Below are 6,041 nucleotides of genomic sequence, written 5' to 3' on the forward strand. Positions count from 1 at the left end.
CCTCGCGGGCGCCGCCACACGGGCCTGTCACCCTCCATGGGTAGTGGCCGCTTTCAAGCTTGACTTAGGCGGTATGGGACGGCGTGCCGGACCCTCCGAAACGCAACACCCCTCGTGCCGGTTAAGACACGAGGTTATGCGCTGGGCTCTTCCCCGTTCAGTCGCCCTTACTAAGGGAATCCCTGTTGGTTTCTTTTCCTCCGCTTATTAATATGCTTAAATTTGGCGGGTAGGTCTCTCCCGACACGAGGTCGACGGTGGGTTTTTTTTTTCGTGCGCTGGTGGTTTAAAATTTTATTTGATCATCGATCATCGCTCGAGGGGCGGTCTCGGCGCAAAAACACACACACACAGTCACACACATTTTGATTTGATCAATCAAGGACGCCACCCGTCGGCGAGCACTCTGGCTACGCCTTTTGCTGAGGGGCAAAGCACAGCACGGGAGCAGCACCTCCTCCGTCATGACGACAGGCGGTCGCTCCCTCGCACCACACCAGCAACAAACACAGCGGCTGCTGCTGATGATGCCACGGCTGTTACTGTCCCCCAGCCAACGCACTGAAAATCCGAATTTGGCCGTCTGACGGCTTGCGCCAGACACGCCGTCACTTCGGTTTCAGCAAGCGTTGCTTATAGGCCCCACAACTGTGGCAGCGGCTACCACTAGGGTGCACACATGCCAACGAAATTATAACAATAATAATAATAACAACAGTAGTAGTATAGCACTACTTCTGTGCGCACACGCCTCTCTCTCATACATGCACCTGTGTACTGGTGTAATTTACTCGTTCATGAGCGTTATTGGCACCATTTCTTCTCTCTCTCGAATTCTGCTAGGCCAAAGTAAATGAAATCCGGTTGAGTCGGTCCGTAGAGAGTGTGTGTGATAGGCGGGAGGTTCCTCAAGCGTTCAATTTCCCTGGCACACTACTACCTCTGGACGGCGACGCATGGCATGTCGCTTCCGACCCGGTCCTCTAGCCATACCCTTGTGTTGTGCCATCCAGTCCACGGAGGGGTGGAAACTGGCGGCTTTGCTTGCTGCACGTCTGTGGGACAATCGGATCCGCAGCAGACGTCGAGTGTTTTCTCACTCAAAGGGCGGCAGGCCTCTGTTGCAGAAATAGGACGAAAAGCGTCTTTCTTTCACAGCATGATGAGGTGTGCTAGGGGCTCGTTTGTCAAATATTAGGGGGACTCCCGGTTTGCCTCCTGCCTTCTCATTCGGGGGGCAGTGGCGGGCGTCGTTCCCCAGAGCAGGCCAAAGCGCATCGTTGAGCCTGCCAAAGAGCAGAATATGGAGGCCGCAACAGCTACTCGCCCGATGGATGTTATTCCGACCCTCGCGCAGGAGTGGCGACAGTACACATATCAGGACTGCCGCCGCAATGTGCGTTCGACTTGTCGATGTATCTGGTATTCTTGCGATTCACATACCGACACGCAGTTAGCTGCGGTCTTCATCGACCCACGAGCCAAGTGATCCACCGTTAAGAGTTGTATATGTTTTTATTAAGGCCTGTCGGCCGTCTATCACTCCATCATAGGAGGACGTAATGTATGGGGGGTTTGATAGGGCTGGTAAGAGCCCGACTTTGGTTAGAAGACACATAAAATGCTTTTTTTCTCTCTCCCCTTTTTCCTCCTCTGCCGCACACGTACATTTACGTTTACAGTAGAGTGAAGGCGGGGAGGGAGGGGCCCACTGGGAAGCGTGTCAAGGAAAACCCAGCACTAGACGCCGCCAGAGTAGCAGGCGCCGGCCCTGTCAACGAGAGGAGCAGTAGCGTCTTCGCCTGCTGCTTTCTCTCTATGGTGTGGGTGCCGGAAGCCACTGAGCGACCGGGGACAAGGAAGAAAGATGTCGGTGACGGGTGTCGCGAGCCCCAACAGATGACTCTAAAGCAGTATACGGCGCTAGGACTGTGACCTGCGCCGGTCGGACTGACTGACATGTCATGTCAGTCCGACATCACAGACCTGTTATTGTCTCACAGTGGGTGTTGATCTCCCCGCCGTTTATCCGCTTTCTCCTTTCCCACGGCAATTGGGTGCGGCTCCCAAGGCTACCCTTGCCTTCTTCGCATTGAAGAATACTCGAACGACGACGACGAGCCGATGGTTGCAGCTCTCGCGTCACAAACTGTAATGATCCTTCCGCAGGTTCACCTACGGAAACCTTGTTACGACTTTTACTTCCTCTAAATGATCAAGTTTGGACATCTTTCCGTCAGCTCGAGGCGAGAACCCCTTGCGCCGAGACGCGAGGGGTAGAACATCCAAGAGCGCCAGTCCGAAGGCCTCACTAAATCATTCAATCGGTAGTAGCGACGGGCGGTGTGTACAAAGGGCAGGGACGTAATCAGCGCAAGCTGATGACTTGCACTTACTGGGAATTCCTCGTTCATGGGAAACAATTGCAAGCCCCAATCCCTATCATGAAGGGGATTGAACGGGTTACCCGCTCCTCTCGGAGGGGGAGAACACGTTGATCTCTTCAGTGTAGCGCGCGTGCGGCCCAGAACATCTAAGGGCATCACAGACCTGTTATTGCTCAATCTCGTGCGGCTAGAATTGCCGCTAATCCCTCTAAGAAGAAGTTGCGAACTGGACACCAATTGCTGGAGATCCGTCGACTAGTTAATAGGCCAGAGTCTCGTTCGTTATCGGAATTAACCAGACAAATCGCTCCACCAACTAAGAACGGCCATGCACCACCACCCACCGAATCGAGAAAGAGCTCTCAATCTGTCAATCCTTCCGGTGTCTGGGCCTGGTGAGGTTCCCCGTGTTGAGTCAAATTAAGCCGCAGGCTCCACTCCTGGTGGTGCCCTTCCGTCAATTCCTTTAAGTTTCAGCTTTGCAACCATACTTCCCCCGGAACCCAAAGACTTTGGTTTCCCGGAAGCTGCCCGCCGGGTCATGGGAATAACGCCGGCGGATCGCTAGTTGGCATCGTTTATGGTTAGAACTAGGGCGGTATCTGATCGCCTTCGAACCTCTAACTTTCGTTCTTGATTAATGAAAACATCCTTGGCAAATGCTTTCGCAGTAGTTCGTCTTGCGACGGTCCAAGAATTTCACCTCTAGCGTCGCAGTACGAATGCCCCCGCCTGTTCCTATTAGTCATTACCTCAGGTTCCGAAAACCAACAAAATAGAACCGAGGTCCTATTCCATTATTCCATGCATAGACATTCAGGCCATTAAAGTAGCCTGCTCTGAGCACTCTAATTTTTTCAAAGTAAACGTGCCGGCCACTCGGGACACTCGATGAAGAGCACCCCGTGCGAGCCGGCGGGGCTAGTTAGCTGTTCGGAGCGTGACAGTAAGCACCAGGCGGTGTACCGTCAGTCCGGAACTGAGATCCAACTACGAGCTTTTTAACCGCAACAACTTTAATATACGCTATTGGAGCTGGAATTACCGCGGCTGCTGGCACCAGACTTGCCCTCCAATAGATCCTCGTTAAAGGATTTAAAGTGTACTCATTCCGATTGCGAGGCCTCGGATGAGTCTCGCATCGTTATTTTTCGTCACTACCTCCCCGTGCCGGGAGTGGGTAATTTGCGTGCCTGCTGCCTTCCTTAGATGTGGTAGCCGTTTCTCAGGCTCCCTCTCCGGAATCGAACCCTGATTCCCCGTTACCCGTTATAGCCATTGTAGGCGCATAACCTACAATCGAAAGCTGATAAGGCAGACACTTGAAGGATGCGGCGCCGGTGCGGAGACCGTGCGCTCAGCAAAAAGTTATTCAGATTCACCACGGGTGGGTTAACGGACCGAGGCCCGACCAGTTTTGAACTAATAAAAGCGCTCTTCCCTTGCGGTCAGAGACGTGATGCATGTATTAGCTCTAGAATTACCACAGTTATCCAAGTAAGTGGGTTTACAGATCCAATGAAACATAGCTGATTTAATGAGCCATTCGCGGTTTCGCCTTAACTCGGCTTGTACTTACACATGCATGGCTTAATCTTTGAGACAAGCATATGACTACTGGCAGGATCAACCAGGTAGCTCAACAGTACTACTGATATATAGTACACAAGACACACACACACACCCCTCGCTCCCCTCGGTTTTGCGTTTTAATCCTGCTTTGCAAGTTAAATCTCACTATGGACTCTCTAGCAGCCCGACAGTATGGCGTTATGTCGATACGTTAGACGAACAGAGGCGGAGGAGAGCAGTTACTCCGCGTGGACGAACGATCATAACTACCCCGCCGAGATTACTCCTGCTCGTCATTGTCGTCATTCAACACGGCAAGCTGGAAAAACAGGAGGAGGAGCAGTAGTAAGTGAGTAGGTGGTGGTGGTCTTTTTCGTTTTGGTAGGGACGCGAGTCTTATTTTCCTCGGCGTCACCCCTTTTATATGAAAGGAACCGTCGGAAATGCATCCGAGGTGCCGTGTGGTTTGTCGCCTCCTCGTTGGTGGAGAGAGGCGACGCCACAGTGTTTTTGTTCAGCCTTCCCATGACATGGAAGAAGGTTGGTGCTCTGTTCCCATGCACACAGACCGATCGATAGCTGACTCGATGTGCAGTCGTAGGCTGGAGAAGTGATCGCACGGAGATCGGAAGGAATCGTCGTGACACAATACAGAGGCGCTGCTTTGAAGGCCTCTCGAGCCTCACGACGTGCGCGATTACGGGCGCTCTCGCCTAATGCTACGTATGTCTAGCAGAATGCAAGTTCGCCTCGCGCACCGGACCCGAGATGCCGCAGCGTGTGCAGTGACAGTTCTCAGTTTGCATCGAGCATCGGGATCATGCTCTTGCGGGAAGGAGGATGATGGGGGGTTGTGTGGAGAGAGAGCTGCTGCCGAAACAAACTACTCACTCCAGGGAGGAATTGAAGGCAATTCTCGAGCCACACGACATGCGCGAGTTTCGCCGACCGTCTTCGCCCACTGTTACGTATGTCTAACACATGAACAAGATCGGTCGCACGCGCACACCGGACCCCGAGGTGCCTGGGCTCTGGAACCACACGACATGTGCGAGGAGGGCCGCCTTCGCCTGCAAGTTACGTATGTCTAACAAGACGCAATGGTCGGTCGCTCACACACCGGACTCCAAATACCTCAGCCTATGTGGCATTTGCCCCGCGACAGACAGGCAGGTTCCCCATTGGCGCCGGTGAACGAGAAGCAGTTCGCAACCGCACCGGAACCCAGAACCTGTGATCCAATCCCGCGACAGGCAAAACACCGTCTGGTTCCCCAATTACTCCGGTATACGTCTGCGGCAAACAGTTCGCTACCGCACCGGAACCGAGAACCAGCACCCTAACAGTGGGGGAAGAGAAAGGAGCCCACGCACCAAAACAATGGAATACATTTGCTCCTTCTCTCTGGCGACAACGAGACACAATGTCGCCAAGACGCCGGTAGTAGGTTCAGCCAGCCACCGAGTCTCCCCCTTTATATAGCTATATCTAACGTCCATGGAAGGCCATCTCGGACCACACGACATGCGCGAGTTTCGCCGACCGTCTTCGCCCACTGTTACGTATGTCTAACACATGAACAAGATCGGTCGCACGCGCACACCGGACCCGAGATGCCTGGCTCTGGAACCACACGACATGTGCAAGGAGGGCCGCCTTCGCCTAATGTTACGTATGTCTAACAGAACGCAATGGTCGGTCACTCACACACCGGACTCCAAATACCTCAGCCTATGTGGCATTTGCCCCGCGACAGACAGGCAGGTTCCCCATTGGCGCCGGTGAACGAGAAGCAGTTCGCAACCGCACCGGAACCCAGAACCTGTGATCCAATCCCGCGACAGGCAAAACACCGTCTGGTTCCCCAATTACTCCGGTATACGTCTGCGGCAAACAGTTCGCTACCGCACCGGAACCGAGAACCAGCACCCTAACAGTGGGGGAAGAGAAAGGAGCCCACGTACCAAAACAATGGAATACATTTGCTCCTTCTCTCTGGCGACAACGAGACACAATGTCGCCAAGACGCCGGTAGTTGTCAGCCAGCCACCGCGTCTCCCCCTTTATATAGCTATATCTAAA

The 6,041-nt window shown here is 53.5% G+C and overlaps 3 non-coding genes across 3 annotated transcripts in view; all 3 read right to left on the minus strand.

Annotated features, from left to right (window-relative positions):
• Positions 1-254, minus strand: part of LOC138362414 (large subunit ribosomal RNA) — a 4,357-nt gene extending 4,103 nt beyond the window's left edge. The window contains exon 1 of the ribosomal RNA XR_011227641.1: positions 1-254. This exon is cut by the window's left edge and continues 4,103 nt beyond it. This is a non-coding gene — a ribosomal RNA (large subunit ribosomal RNA).
• A 1,089-nt stretch (positions 255-1,343) lies between these two features.
• Positions 1,344-1,505, minus strand: LOC138362411 (5.8S ribosomal RNA). Its single transcript, XR_011227638.1, has one exon. It is a non-coding gene; the product is annotated as a 5.8S ribosomal RNA (ribosomal RNA).
• Positions 1,506-2,152: 647 nt separating this feature from the next.
• LOC138362413 (small subunit ribosomal RNA) lies at positions 2,153-4,024 on the minus strand. Its single transcript, XR_011227640.1, has one exon. It is a non-coding gene; the product is annotated as a small subunit ribosomal RNA (ribosomal RNA).
• Between the last annotated feature and the right edge of the window lie 2,017 nt (positions 4,025-6,041).

The sequence above is a fragment of the Procambarus clarkii genome, unplaced genomic scaffold, assembly GCF_040958095.1.
Source record: "Procambarus clarkii isolate CNS0578487 unplaced genomic scaffold, FALCON_Pclarkii_2.0 HiC_scaffold_1780, whole genome shotgun sequence".
Taxonomy (NCBI): domain Eukaryota; kingdom Metazoa; phylum Arthropoda; class Malacostraca; order Decapoda; family Cambaridae; genus Procambarus; species Procambarus clarkii.